This window comes from Coloeus monedula (genome assembly GCF_965178545.1).
Source record: "Coloeus monedula genome assembly, chromosome: 1".
NCBI lineage: Eukaryota > Metazoa > Chordata > Aves > Passeriformes > Corvidae > Coloeus > Coloeus monedula.
Window position 1 is genome coordinate 97433223 of NC_138781.1, and position 14140 is coordinate 97447362.

Below are 14140 nucleotides of genomic sequence, written 5' to 3' on the forward strand. Positions count from 1 at the left end.
GGATCTTACTCTGTCTAGATGCACGTATCTCTTGCTGTCAGAGAAAGTATTTCTTGGTCAAAAGTTGGACTGGATAATCCTGGAGGTCCTTTCCAATCTTGATGATTCTGTGATTCATAAATAGGCTTTTATGAAAAATTGTATCATTTCACGATTCCTTTCTTTCTAGCTGTCCGGTTGGCTCTTTAATAACTTTGCCATATTAGAAACATTCTGGGGGAGCTCCACGTTACCTGCAGGATTTGTGTCATACCAGCACACTCCACTAAACTCCCTTAATCTCTCATTTCTGCTCATGCGCTGCTTTCAGATTTGTTTTTAAACCTTCACCGGCGGAACCGCTGCCGCTTCCCCACCTACCCGAAGAGTTTGCTCCCATTTACCGTGCCTTAGGTGGAACCCAGCCAGGATTAAGTTAAGCGGTTGTTCCCAGGCTAAGCAGCCGCAGGACTCCAGCTGGGACTATTTGCTTTAACCCCTCAGTTTCCCACCTTCTACTGGGGGTCGCCTGGGAGGGGGAGACCCTCCATGACCCCGGGGCTCTCCCTCTCGCCCGCCCTGCTCCGCGGCGTGGGGCGCGGGCAGGTGACAGCGGTGGCACGCGCGCCCGGTCCCGTGACGCGCGCGCCCGGCTGAGCGCCGCGTGACGGCGGCGGCGGCGCCAACAGGTGTTCCCGGGACACCCCCGGGCTGGAAGGGACCTCTGGAGATCATCTACTCCAGAGCCCCTGCCAAGGCAGGGTCACCTAAAGGAGGTTACGCTGGAACGCGTCCAGGCGGGTTTGGAATGTCTCCAAAGGAGACTCCACGACCACCCCGGGCTGCCTGGTCCAGTGCTCTGCCTCCCTCAATGTAAAGAAGCTCTTCCTCGTGTTGATGTGAAACGTTTTGTGATTTAGTTTATGGCCATTGCTCCTCGTCGTGTCGCTGGGCACCACGGAAAAGAGTCTGCCCCCATGCTCTTGGCACCCGCCCTGGAATATATATACATTGATGAGAGCCTCTCTTCAGTCTTCTCTCCTCCAGACTAAACAGGTCCAGCACCCACAGGCTCTTCTCATACGACAGATGCTCCAGATCCCTTTCGGGTCTGTTCTCGGAGCGGGAAAAAACTCCGAAAAGCCTCTTTCAACTTTCGGGAGCTGGGGACGGGACTGTCACCGAGAACAGCTCCGGCTCCGGGGGACGGCGCGTCCCCAGCACGGGATCTGCCCGGGTCCCTTCCCACAGGGGGCTTGACAACCCCGCGGGGGAGACCGGCTCCCGCCACGCTGGGACGTGGCGGTGGGAGGAAGGCGTTTGGAAGCTGCCGTGGGGCCGCTCATCCCACGCAGGCGGCGGGAGAAACGGCGGCTCCGGAGCGGCACCGCCAGACCCGGGCGGGCGCAGCTCCGCTTGCCGGAAACCCGAGCACCGCTACTTTTACGCCTTTTATTTTCCATGGGGGGGTTTCCCCGGGCGCCGGGGTTTGGGGGGGGGGGGGGGGGGGCGGGGGAAGAGGGAGAGGGAGGAGGGGGAATCCCCCCGCGCGCGCCGCCAGCTCGCGCCCGCCGCCTCCCCGCCCCCGTCGCGCGCGGTTCCCCCCGCTGCCGGCCCTGTCACCTGACGGCGCCCACGCCCTCCCCCTACCAGCGCGTGCGGACGGCGAACAAACGGCCCTTTCCTTTCTTTTTTTTTTTTTTTAATTTTTTTTCCCTTTCCCCTCTCCGCCTTCTCCCGGCTATAAATAGCTCCTGCGCGCCGTGCGTGTGTCACGTTCCCATTACGTGCGCCTTACGCTGACGCACGGGGGCGGTGCGCTCCGTGACGTCAGCGCGTATCCGGGCCAAGCTATAAATAACCTTCCGGCGGCCGGCGCCAGCGGCGGGCGCGCGCTGCCGCTGGTGCTCCCGGTGGCGCTTCCCGCGGGAGCCGCCGGCCCCGGCGGCCTCGCTCCCGTGGGGGCCTCCGGGCTGCGTGCGGAGGAGCTCCCTGGGCAGGCAGGTCTCTGTTCTATAGGGCCGCGCTGCGCTTGGGCAGTTGGTGCTGCTGCCTCTGCCTCCCCCTTTCGCCCGGCGGCGTAACTGGCCCTGAGCGGTGGCAGTTCACAGCCCCGTGATCAAAGTCATAGAATGTTAGAAGAGTTGGAAGGGATAATAAAGATCATCCAGTTCCAACCCCCTCTGCCATGGGCAGGCGTATCCCCCACCAGACCAGGCTGCTGTATGCCCCGTCCAACCTGGCCTTGATTAGTGCCATGGATGGGGCATGCACATCACCCCTGGGCAGCTTGTTTCAGTTTTTCACACCCTCACAGTAAAGAATTTGTTTCGTATATCTAACTCAAAATTGCCCTCTTTTCAGCTTAAACCCACTATTCCTTGTCCTATCACTACAGCTCCTGATAAAGATTCCTTCTCTGGCTTCCATGTAGGCCCACTTAAGGTACTGGAGGGTTGCAGTGAGGTTTCCACACACAACCATCTCTTCTCCAGGCTGAACAGCCACAATATTCTTAGCATGTCTTCACAGACACACAAATCATGTGCCTGAGTGTCAGCTGTGAGTTAGTAGTTCAGGAGTCACCCTGCAGTCAGCCTGACTCCATGTGCAGCTGAGATGGGAGTACATAGCAGAAGCAGTAACTTCAGTGCTGCTGTTCTCCCTATAGTCTGAGATCCCAGGCAGGGTTACAGGGAATTTGTGTGTACTTTAGCTGGTTATTATAAATATAGGTAATGTGTTCCCAGCTATACAATGGGTGTCTCAATAGGCTTAGCTGCAGCCATCTCCCAGGAGGTAGGCAATGGCTTTTTTGGATCCTTTTAGGTCCAGGAGGGAAGTGAATGTTCTCACAGCCTAGGCAAGTGTTTTAGCCAGTGGTCTGCTGTGTAGAAATGGCTGTGATGGCTGGTCTCTGTGTGTCGGCAGGCAGTGGGCCCCTTGGGGCTAGGAGTGTAGCAAGATAACTCATTTTGCAAGCAGCTGTGCTGGCTGAAGATGCAACTCTCCCCCAGTGATTTGCTGCCTTTCTTCTGCCAGAGTTACCGCCCCCACAGCTCTTGAGTTGATGTTGGATAAGCGAGCAGCTGGATGAACTGTACTAATACTGCCTGAGGCACCCTAGGGAGGATTCCTGCGATATCTCTTGCTGACAGAGGTTTGGACTTGGTGTTCTCTATGGCTGTCCATGATGGCAGCACTGCATGGCAATAATACCTATTGCAGTGATACTCAAAAGAAGATGCCTGCCTGTCACTTTAGGCTTGAGGACGACTTTTCTGTGAGTATGTGGGGTGCCTCGGGTTCAGGATGGGTACACAAATCCTCAGGTCAGCCTGGTTGGTAGCACCTCTGGATCTGTTCACAGCAGGGCTGTGTGCCAGGTAACCTCTTCAGGTGAGAGTGTAGGCATGAGTAGCGTGTTTGGCTTTCCTGTCTGGGCATCTCACTTGCTTCCTAAGTGTGTAGGGCTAGGTTTAAAGCTAGGCTTGTCTGAAGAATTGAATGGAAAACAATTCTGTAAAAAGAAATTCAATTCTAATGCTTAGACTGTTGCTAAATAGTGTGAAAATCAAATCATTACCTAGTTTTGATTGTAAGCTTTCTGGGTACGGGAGCATCACAGTTGTTGTCTGTCTCATACCCCTGTCTTGGTTTGAAAGACAGGTGTCTGCCGAGGAAGGCAGGAGCCTCCCTTGAAATGAAAAATGCAACCCCCTTCCCTCTGAATTGTTACGATTTTGAAATTAAGGGGCTTTCAGACAAAGATATGAGGAACAGGAATAACAGTTCTTTACTATTATATATCTATGTGTGTATAACCAGTCAAACAAACAACAACAACTATGGCAGTAGCAGCAAACAATCACAAACCCAGTGCCAGCCTTCTCGGCTGTCGGGCCCTTTCCCCTCGGGTGCAGTTCCGCTCGCAGCCGGCAGGGGCGCTGGCGGCTCCCGGTGAGCAGGGCAGGTGCGATGGTTCCCCCGCGGCTGCAGGGGGCGCTCCGGAGCGAGCTCGGGGAGCACGCGGCACCGGTGCCCTGGGATCCCGGGAAGCGATGGAACAAAGAAGCTTCACAGACCCCATGGCAGCTGATCCCGGTGTCCGGCCAGACCCTCGGGAGCAGCAAGCTGGAACGGCAGGCTGGAACAGCAGGGATGAGCACAAATCCTGGGTGGCTGATGAGAAGTATCAAACTCCGGAGCTGCGGTGGGAACCCCGGGAGGTCTCGGCAGGCAGGACGTGCGGGGCTACAGGGTAGTGAAGGCTCGAAGCAACGGCAGGGACAGGGCAGCCGCAGCCCGGCTCCCAGCGGGGCAGGGAAAGGCGGGCTTGGGAATTCCGGGAATCTCCCTGAGGCACCCGAGCAGATGGTGAACAGGTCCCTCTTTTAGTAAGGTGGGGTGTTAGGGTCCCGGTGCAACAGCCGCTCCAGTGAGCAGGCTCCACTCACGGTAGAAGGAAGGCAGCCGAAAAGCAGAAGCCTGCAGCGCTGACGAATTCCCTCCACAATGATGGCAGCCTCTCTCCCTCTGAACACCAAATGCCGAGACCACCAGCCAGCCTGGGGTGTACCCACCCCCCAGGTGAAAGAGAGTAGCCACTTGGAACCCTCCCTCTGTGGCCAGGTCTTTTGTTTTTCTTAAGCACCCAGTAATTTGTTGCCCAGGCAACATGTATGGGAAAAATTCTTTAAGAGGAAAAAGAAAACTGGACGACTTCTAAAACCCCAGCGACCCCTTATTGCTTGCACCAAGGTGTGTGTTTCTTCCAGAGAGTCTTTGCAAAGCAGTAACAAAGAAAATGGAAATAGCAGATTTACTCAATAGAGCACTTCTAGGGCTTGGCATTTCAGGAAATACAGCCATTTTGATGGTTTTCTGGTGTGGGGTTTGTTGGGTTTTTTTATGCTTCATTTTATAGGTCAACATCAAAAACTTGATTGGTTTGCTTAAATTACAGATTACAAAATATTCAATATTACATTTTTCTTGTCTTGTGCTTTTATATCAATGGAGTTCAGAAAAGCAACTTCTTCCACTAGGGGAATTAGCTGCTTTGGTGATTTAGGGCTTCCACCGAGTTCTGTGTATTTGGGGAGTTTTGTATGTGTTTTCTAGCCCCGGTGGAGTAGACAAATTCTTTTCTGTCTGCAGATCAATTGAAAATTTTACATCTAGTAGTGTGTTGAATAGTGATACTTGTAATTTCCAGTTGCTAGTCAGCTTTCTAGAGCGTATTTGATATAGTAATTTCTTGGATTTGATATAGTAATTTCTTGGACAAGTGGGAACTATTTTAAATCTCAGTTTTTTTGAATGTATGCCCTCCTCTGGGATACATGGTCTGTTGGAACATCATGCAGAGACTACGTCAGCCCTCTACTATCATCTTTGATGCTAATACCAGCTTCAGTTCTCAAGCAAAATGGTTTACTTCAGTAATTACATTCAAGGAGGGAAACTCAGTGGTTGTGCATTTACTTTATCTGTAAGGAGGAGAATTTTCCTACACTGAGAAGATGACTGCACAGGTGAGTTGAAACTAGGAACAGCTCAGTAATCTGTGACAGATTTCTCCTAGTGTATTCCACCATTGCACTAGGAGAGATTACCTGTGACATCATCAGTGGGGTAGATGGTATCATTGCCACTACCTAGTCATCCCCAAATTATGAATTCCAAGCCATTGGCAGCTGTCTAGAGCCAAGGGAAAAAGATGAAAGGAGCTAGTTATGAACAAGCCCTCAACCTACCTTTCTGAAAATGGTGGAGTTGAGTCACAGCACTATCTTTCCAGGAAATGTTTACTTAGGATCTATGTGCTGTGAAATTTCAAAGAGAACTTTGATGAGAGCTATCATACGGTGTAGCACTGGTGGGCAAAATTAAATCCATAAATGTATTTGACCAAAAACACTCTTAGCAAGCTTTCCTTAAACTCATCTTGAGCTTTTTGTTTGAGGTTCAAGTGTTTTACTAATTGGCCATTTAAGGGTTTTTGATAGCAAAAGCACTTAGGCATGCAGTAAACTCTCTTCCTGAGGAAAGTCTAGATTTGAGACACTTGAGAGTGGGCCAAGAAAAGCTAACTTTAACACCATGTCACTTCTTGATGGTGGGTCCCAAGGCCTTGAATTAAGGAGGATGAAAAATGTGGGAAGTAAGAGGTGATCTTGGTGGGGCTCAGCCCAAACCAAAAAAGTAGCAACTCTCATGTGCATGGACCGTAATTCTACCAGTGTAGTGATTCATTTGAATAGAAGAGAAATTTAACCGAAACAAAGACAGAGCTTAGGGAAAAGGAAAGAAAGATGAGTATGACACAAAGTCATAATGGCTTTGTAGGGTAATAAAGCAAAAAGCTAGTCTCCTTTAGAGCTGTCTCCTCTGTCTTGGATGCCTCTTAATGCTCAGTGCTGAGAGTAAACATCCCCTACCGTGATGCTGTCTGTGATCAGGCTAATCAGTAGTGTTTTTGTCATTGCAAATGGTAAACAGTAAAAATATATTTGCAGCAACAATTGGTCACAAGAAAATCAGATGTTGATGTGACAATACTGTACATTCTTTGAGTACTTGGGTTTGGTTTGTTTGTTTGTTTGGTTTTTGTGTGATTTTTTTTTTTTTTTTAAATAACTATTCTTTCCAAAGGTTTACTCTCTAACTTCAGGTAGACTGGGATACTTGTCAGTGAAGTCACTCCAGTCTGTTTTACAGAATTCAATGTGTCAGATATATTTTCTAAATACAAAAAAGAAAGGCATTCTTTCTGAGATATATGTCTAGGAGCAGATTTGCAAAATTTTATCTTGAGCAAATTCCTGTTGCTTTTTTTCCAGAAATGATTCATTTGTTGAAGTGAAGAAAATTAGTTTAGAAAAACATGTCTAGATGGAATATAACAGTGTGCATAATTGTATTAAAATCTAGTTTGGTATTTGAATTACTAAAAAGTGTGGCTTGGTCCAGTTCTTGAATATGATTGTAACAATACTGTATGCAAGGGTTCCATGTTCTAAAATAGATTTAAGTGGCATTTTTTGCCTTCTTCCCTTGTTTTGCATTTAATGAGAAGCAAAAATGGGATAGAGTGGGAAGTCATAAGCAGATGAGCACAAGATAATGTGGTTTGTTAATGTCAGCTTTCAGCTTATGTCTGTGGTCATGTGTTAAAATACCCTTCTCGGTTTCTATGCTTTCTGTTCTTCTTTTCAGTCTAATCTCTCTTCTGCCTTGTACCTCTAGAGTTTCCAGTCTCTGTTTTGGGTCTCCTTGCTTCCACAGTAGGCCAGTTCTGGATTTTCCTGCTTCACATATCCCTAATTGACTAATTTTTTTCATTTATGTAGTAAAATTAAGAAGTGATTTCATGCTAGCTTTCTAGGGTTTTAATAACTCTTATTTACCTTTTTTTTCCAAGCTGGTCTCCTTGTGGGAGAAGTGCTAATGAAACCTGATAATGTCTGAAGCATGGGTGGCTTTTTTTTTTTCCTACATTCAGCCTTTTTCTAAACATTTTTTTACATTTGGCTTTCATTATGCACTCTTCTACTGACTTTGTTGTTCAGAACTGACTTCAGACGTGAAGCAAAACTAGTAAGGAGTTCTGCTCTGGGATCTGGCATGTGAGGTATGTATGATGAGATCTGTGCATGCCTTTATGTATCATGGCTTTTTCTATTAGGGAGTAGATCTTCCCTAATTATTTGGTCTGCAACTTGCTCACTCTTCCATGGCAAAGCCAAGACTTTTGCACTGAGAAGAAGACGCAAGCCTGAGATGTGATATTCTTAAGGCTTAGAGCTCTAGAGCAGCAAGTAGTCTTGGAGGACTGGTGACTGCTTTCCATTTCACATTCCCCCCAAGATGATTTGGAGAAAGACTCATCCCCTCATGCTGGCCCTTTTAATTCTGTGTGTCAAAGTGATTTGATATTGTATACGTTCTCAGTAATTTATTTACAGAAATATGCTTGGGTAAGTTTATTGCTTGCTTGGAATTAATTTGATACTTAAAATGTGCATGATGCACTTACTTAACTGCTTGCACTTAGTTGTGGAAGAAGTTCTACAAAAATAATGGAAGGTAGAAATAACCAGTGCAGTCATCTGCAGGTTGTTCTAATTTCATTTTAATTTTCTCAGTCAATTGTGAGGGAAAAGTTAGAAAATGGGTGATTGAGGATATAAGTGATTGTTCTTAGCTGTGATCATTTGGACATTGGGCTGATTATTGGTAGAGATGGTTGAGTAGGGGAAGGGTGGATGTACAAGAGAAATTCTTTGAAAGTCATTGTTGATAGAACTTTATAGGTGTGATAAAACAGGAAGAATAGAAGGTAAGAAGTCTTGGTCATATTGGGCAAAATCTCTTAAAGGTTGTACATAAAAGTAAGTGCTTTGGGAGAACCAGAAGAAAAATATGGGGAATGTCACACTGAAGTTCTACAACTCCAATAAAGATTTTGTTTGGTTTAGAGCTTGTTTTTTGCAAAATTTTATGATGTAGACAAAACCTGATAGTTAACCACTACTTCTGAATGATGCCCTCCTAAAATCAGTTTGTGCATCCTGGTATAATAATTGTACAGATGTAAAGATTTGGGCTTCGATGTACACTTTCACATGAACAGTAAATGTTTGCTTCTTGAAAACCCTCCTAATTGTTTTTTAAAACTGAAGAAAGGAGTTAAGTGCTAAGCTAAAGTAAATTCTTGGCTGAACAGTGTGTAGGATTCACTAAATTCATGGATGCATAATTGTACTGATAGGAATGGGTTTGTATGTCTTTACAAACGACTTGGAAACAAGGATCTGTAAGAATGGGTGTGGGGGTACATGGTGGAGGGGAGATACGTAGTAATAGGATTGGGAAGGCTGTACCTTCCTAGTACCTCAGCCAATGGGAAGAGGAGGAGGGCAACATGCGGTCAGGAGTTTAGGATAAAAGGAGGCTGTGTCCTCCAACAACTCGAGAGACCCCATAGGGGTATGGCCGAGTGGAGTCTCCCTTTATCTGAATAAAGTCAATTTGTGCAGGACTCCTTTGTGGACACAGGCCATTGGCAGCATGATTTTCCACACAGTATGGATTTATTTATATTTAAACAGTTTCCTGAATTCAGATTGTGCCTCTCACTTGTATAAGTACTGAACCACTCCCTCCCCCCATAATTTCACAATAACTTTAGAAGCTACAAATCCCTGTGCTCGGGTTGGCTACTGACTTTTAGTAGCCAGTCATATGGTATAGATTTGCAAAGCTGACGCAAAATGAAGCCATTCATCTCCTCCCTATTACAGGCTGCTGAAAGCATATTGCCCTGAAGTTCTGCTCATTGCACTGTAGCCCCGCTGAGCACCAAGGCAAGTTCAAGGTTTTGGTTTTGGTCTTACACTTTACAATGCTTGATGGCAGTGGCCCAGGCTGCCTGAGGGAGCACCTTCTGCAGTCACGGCCGCTCATGACAGCTGCATTCCTCTGGAACAATGGCATTGTTGGCAAGAGGGGGAATGAATGGGAGAGACAAACTGCTTCTGCAGCTAGCCCAGAACTGAGGGATTGATTCCTGGAACACATCAGAGCAACTATAAACCTCCCTGTCCTCAGAATTAAGTGTAAAATTCACTTGCTTCAACCTCGACTTTCCACAATGACCAGGGGAAAAAAATCCCTAGGGCATAGGCAAGGATGATTTTAGTTTCCTTTTAAAAAGCCCAGATAACAATGTATATGAAAGTATAGGGTAAGAATAGGGTAAATTTTGTCTGCTCTTCCTGTGCAGTTTTTGGTAGTCTACCCCAAAACTTCTGCCCTCACAACTTTCACTTTGCTGGCCAGCAGTAAAAGTGTTACTTAGGCTTGTTTTTTTTGGGTGAGGAAAAATCCCAATCAAAGAGGAGACAATAGAAAGTCAAGCAGAAAGTCAACTCAAAAGAATGTTTCTAAAAATTTTAGTTTAATTTTTTCTGCTTCCTTCTTTCTTCTGCACATCTATTCTTAATATACTTTTAATTTACAGATGTATTATATATTGTTGAAATGCAAGAGTCTAATTTAGTAACTGTTTGCAGGAGTGTTGCAGCTGCTCTTGGGACAAGAACCTGGTGTAGCTTGCATTTAAATTATAGATCAAATAGCAAGGAGAAAATACTTGCTACAGTTTTTTCCAGAAACGCATTGGACAACGTTTTTAGCCCATCTGGCTGTTGTAGTCCTTTTGTTCGATAGTTCAGTTTTGAGCCTGACCCTAAAGAAACTCTGAATCAGTTCAAAAATAGCTAACAAATGGTTTGGTCTTCGAAAACAGAAGTCAACCAAATCATGGGTGTCATTAGAGGGTGACTAGAGCCGGAGTGTCTGTGGTGCCAAAGGAAGCTGGTGGGAGTCACGTTCAGAACAAGAGGAGGTGGTTCTTTGCACAGTGTGTCACTAAGCTCTGACATTCCACACCTGATGACATGACAAACACTAGAAGTTTCTCTGGTTCCAAGGAGGCAGCAGTGTGGAAAAGCAAGCCAAAGCTGTAAACACAGCATGCAAACTCAGGAGTGGTTGAGAGTGGTAGGTATTCCAGGGTTGTGTTCTGATGCTATTGCCTAAGCATCTTTGTTTTTAGTCAGTATTGCACAGAATGCTTGGTTAAGGGGATCACTCATCTGGCACAATGCAGTCTGTATTTTTATGTTTAAAAGAAGTCTGAGGAGAATGAGGGGAATGACGAAGCTTACGGAGACATCAAACCTAAAGCTGGCTATAAAGCAGTGCAGAAATTCTTGCAGTTCTTGCATGACTGGGTGAGAAGATGGCAGAGGAAATTCAGAACCGGTAAATGTAAAATAGTGTGCATGTGCACTAATTATACGTACACAGTGATGTGCTCTGTTTTACCTATTATCACTCAGAAATGATCCTGGACTCACTGTGACTAGTTATGTCAAAATGTCAGCTCAATACTAAAGAGGGGTCAAAAAGGCAAGCAGAAACATGTTAGGAAGGAGTAGAAAGAGCAAAAAGTAAAAATAAAGGAAGTGGAAAAAGAAAATTTCATCAAATTAGTATATGAATCAATGGAAATCTTGAACACTGCATGCATTTTGAGCCACCTTATCAAAAGGAAAATAGAGTAGAATTTGAAAAAATCCCCAACCTCAGCAAAGAAACAAGAATCATTGGAATAGTTTTCATATAAGGACAGAAGAGTTTTTCCTTTTAAATAATACATTTCAGGGGAGAAAAGTTGATAGCTCTTTACAGAGAGATAAATAGTGGATGGGAGGACACACACCAAGTAATTCCTTTCTCTGTAATAAACCACAAATTAAAACTAAGTCTTCAAGATGAAAGCTTACAAACAAGCAAGAGGAGGTACTTCTAAAGGAAAAAAAGCCCCACAAACAAAGGTGGTGATGTCACTTCTGGTTCAGAAAGACCTTAAACTGGCTCTGGCTAAAGAGCAATGGTGCTATGCTTTCCCCAAAGTAGCCAGTGTTGGCCACTGTCAGAGGTGGCAGAGTCAGTGAAACTGCAGCCTATTGTGGGGAACTCAGCCCTGACATCAGGAGAAGTTGCTGTGATACTCCCCACCATGGCCTGTAGTGGAGGAAACATCTTGTGCACAGGATGTGGTGTGTGCATATAACAGTTGACAAAAGGAATGCTTTGTTTCTAGATATGAAAAAATGGAAATGATTGAAATTCAATGTAAAATCGTACAGAACACCATGGCATAGTTCGTTACCCACCACACACTGGTTTGATGGATGATTATAATACCAAAATGTTTATAATCTTTCCATAGGCTGTGAAAGATGATCGGTGAGCTGGTCTGAAGCCATAGAGCCTCAGGTGCATCTTAATGTCAGTGTACCTATTTTCATCCCAAAGCCTTTAAAAAGCAAGACAGGAATTGAAAATCTGTTTTTACTGACCTTCTGGGTGTGTTAACTTCATGGGCTCAGGGGAGAACCTAGCAACAAAGACAGTCTTGTGAATACATACCTGTCCAGTGTGTCAGATGCATTTGCTGGACCACAGGCTAATAATAAAAAGAGAAAATGAAACTTAAAAAGTTATTATTTATTGTCTGCAAGATTTAATCACTCACACTGGAAGTAACTTTACTCCTACCAATGTGTTCTTTTCCCTTTTTTCTGAATAACACCCTATATGAAGCAAGTGAGATAATGGTGAAATACATGTTTTCTAGTGCCTATCTGCTCAGCACCTGTCAGAAAATATCGGGAAGTTGTCCCCATGGAAGTGTCTCCTGAATCAGACCGAAGGCAATAAGAGAGATTCTATGGTTAAAACTTCTGCCTACAACCAAGATTTGAGTATTGGTGTTGCAACTCTCATCTTCAAAAAAGGCATGATAATTAGAAAATGAGGAGAATAGCCCATATACAAGGAACAAAGATGCTCCATGCAAGTATACCACTTTTTACAATTAATAGACAATGCTAAGTGGTTTTTAACTCCTAAAATAATAATAAAAAATACCTGGTATATGTATGCTGGTTTGAGTAATTTCTTTTTTCAAGTTACTGGACTGAATTTATTTTTTCTTTGAACATAATGTCACACTTATCCTGTAGCTAGGTCTTTGCTGAAGACTTTACATGTCCATTTTTGTCAGACAACTGATTTTCAACTTCTCAGTTGGAAGGCCCAGAAAAATGTGCAGTGGTAGAAGGAAGAGCAAATTTAAACCTGTGAGAGTTCTCTTGGTGATTTTGTGGTCCTTGAGTCTGCCAATGCTTAGAGGGTCTCTGGAATTTGAAACAACTTATTTAGAGTCTTAATGCTTATAAAATAAATAAACAAAACTTCCAAACCCCTTCTCTGCATGAATGCTAACAATTTATCCCAAGTACATCACCGACTTTGCCAATAGCTTGCTTGGCGCATTTATTCATGCATTGACTAGAGATTTTCTTTCAAGTAACTTGCTGGCATATATGTGACTGGAGACGAAAGATGGTCTGGCCATGTGTGAGTCTTCCCCCCACAGACATACCTCTTCTCCCTTGTGATTGTCTCTGATGGGTAGTACGATTTATCCTAAGATACCAGGAGGGCCTCTCTGGATGCTCTCATAAGGAAAACATTCACTTTTGGACAGGTGAGTAAAACTGCTAAGATAAGGTCACATGTGGAGATAAAATGAAGTAGCTCCATAGGTGCTTTGTGACTGTGTGTTCTGCAAAGCCAAAGACTGTAAACCTGTACATTTCTAGCTCAACCTGCTTCTACTGTAACCCTTTAGACCTGCTTATATTCTATACTTCATTGGCAATATTTAGATATTGTCTTCGCAATAAATCTAATCACCATCATCCACATAATCAGTGTCATATTTCTGGTGCCTGACTGAGATATTTCTCTTCTACTACTCTGTTACAATATATTCAATCAAATTTAATTATTCTAGACCAATAGAATCTGTTTAAGTTTTCCTTTCTGCAATACTAAGGAAGTTACAAGCTGGTGAGAAAGCTGCTGTTCTGTTCAAATATTGCTCCATGAATTCTTTATTGTTAAAACAAATGACCTATTCCTGTATGATGTTTTTCCCTTTCCTTTCCCTTTCTTGTCTTTCAGAATTTAGTCAATTACTAGAGGCTTTTACTGGTTTGGTCAGCAGATCAGACATACTGGTCTTTGGTTTCTAGGATCCCTCTTCAAGTTGTTAAAAATCCTTCATGTTCAGTATCTGACATTTTCCAGAGGCTGAAACAGACTGAAGTAAAAAGTTATGTGGCAGACATGATAGTTTATGATTTGGGGAAAAGTACCTTTACATCTTTGGTTTTGTTCTAACCCGTTGTAATTCAGGATTCAGCTGACTCCAGGTTTCTGGCCTAGTGTTCAAACTGGCCTTATAAAGAGCCTCATTCATCCCTCTAGATAGCAGTGACTTCTGACAATATAATTACATTACATTGTAATTAAAATAGTGTAAAAACCCCACAACTTAAACCAACAAACAAATCCAAAAGGTAGAGAGATCATGAGAAAAGGCGCAGATTCCTTTTCATTTTCCTAGAGCTCATTCTAGTAGTCAGTCTGTTAAAGAGTGAGAATGCTTACTGATCTCACAGCATTTTGAACTTACCTGTAAAATGTTTTTTTTTAGTAAAACTTGTGTTTGCTG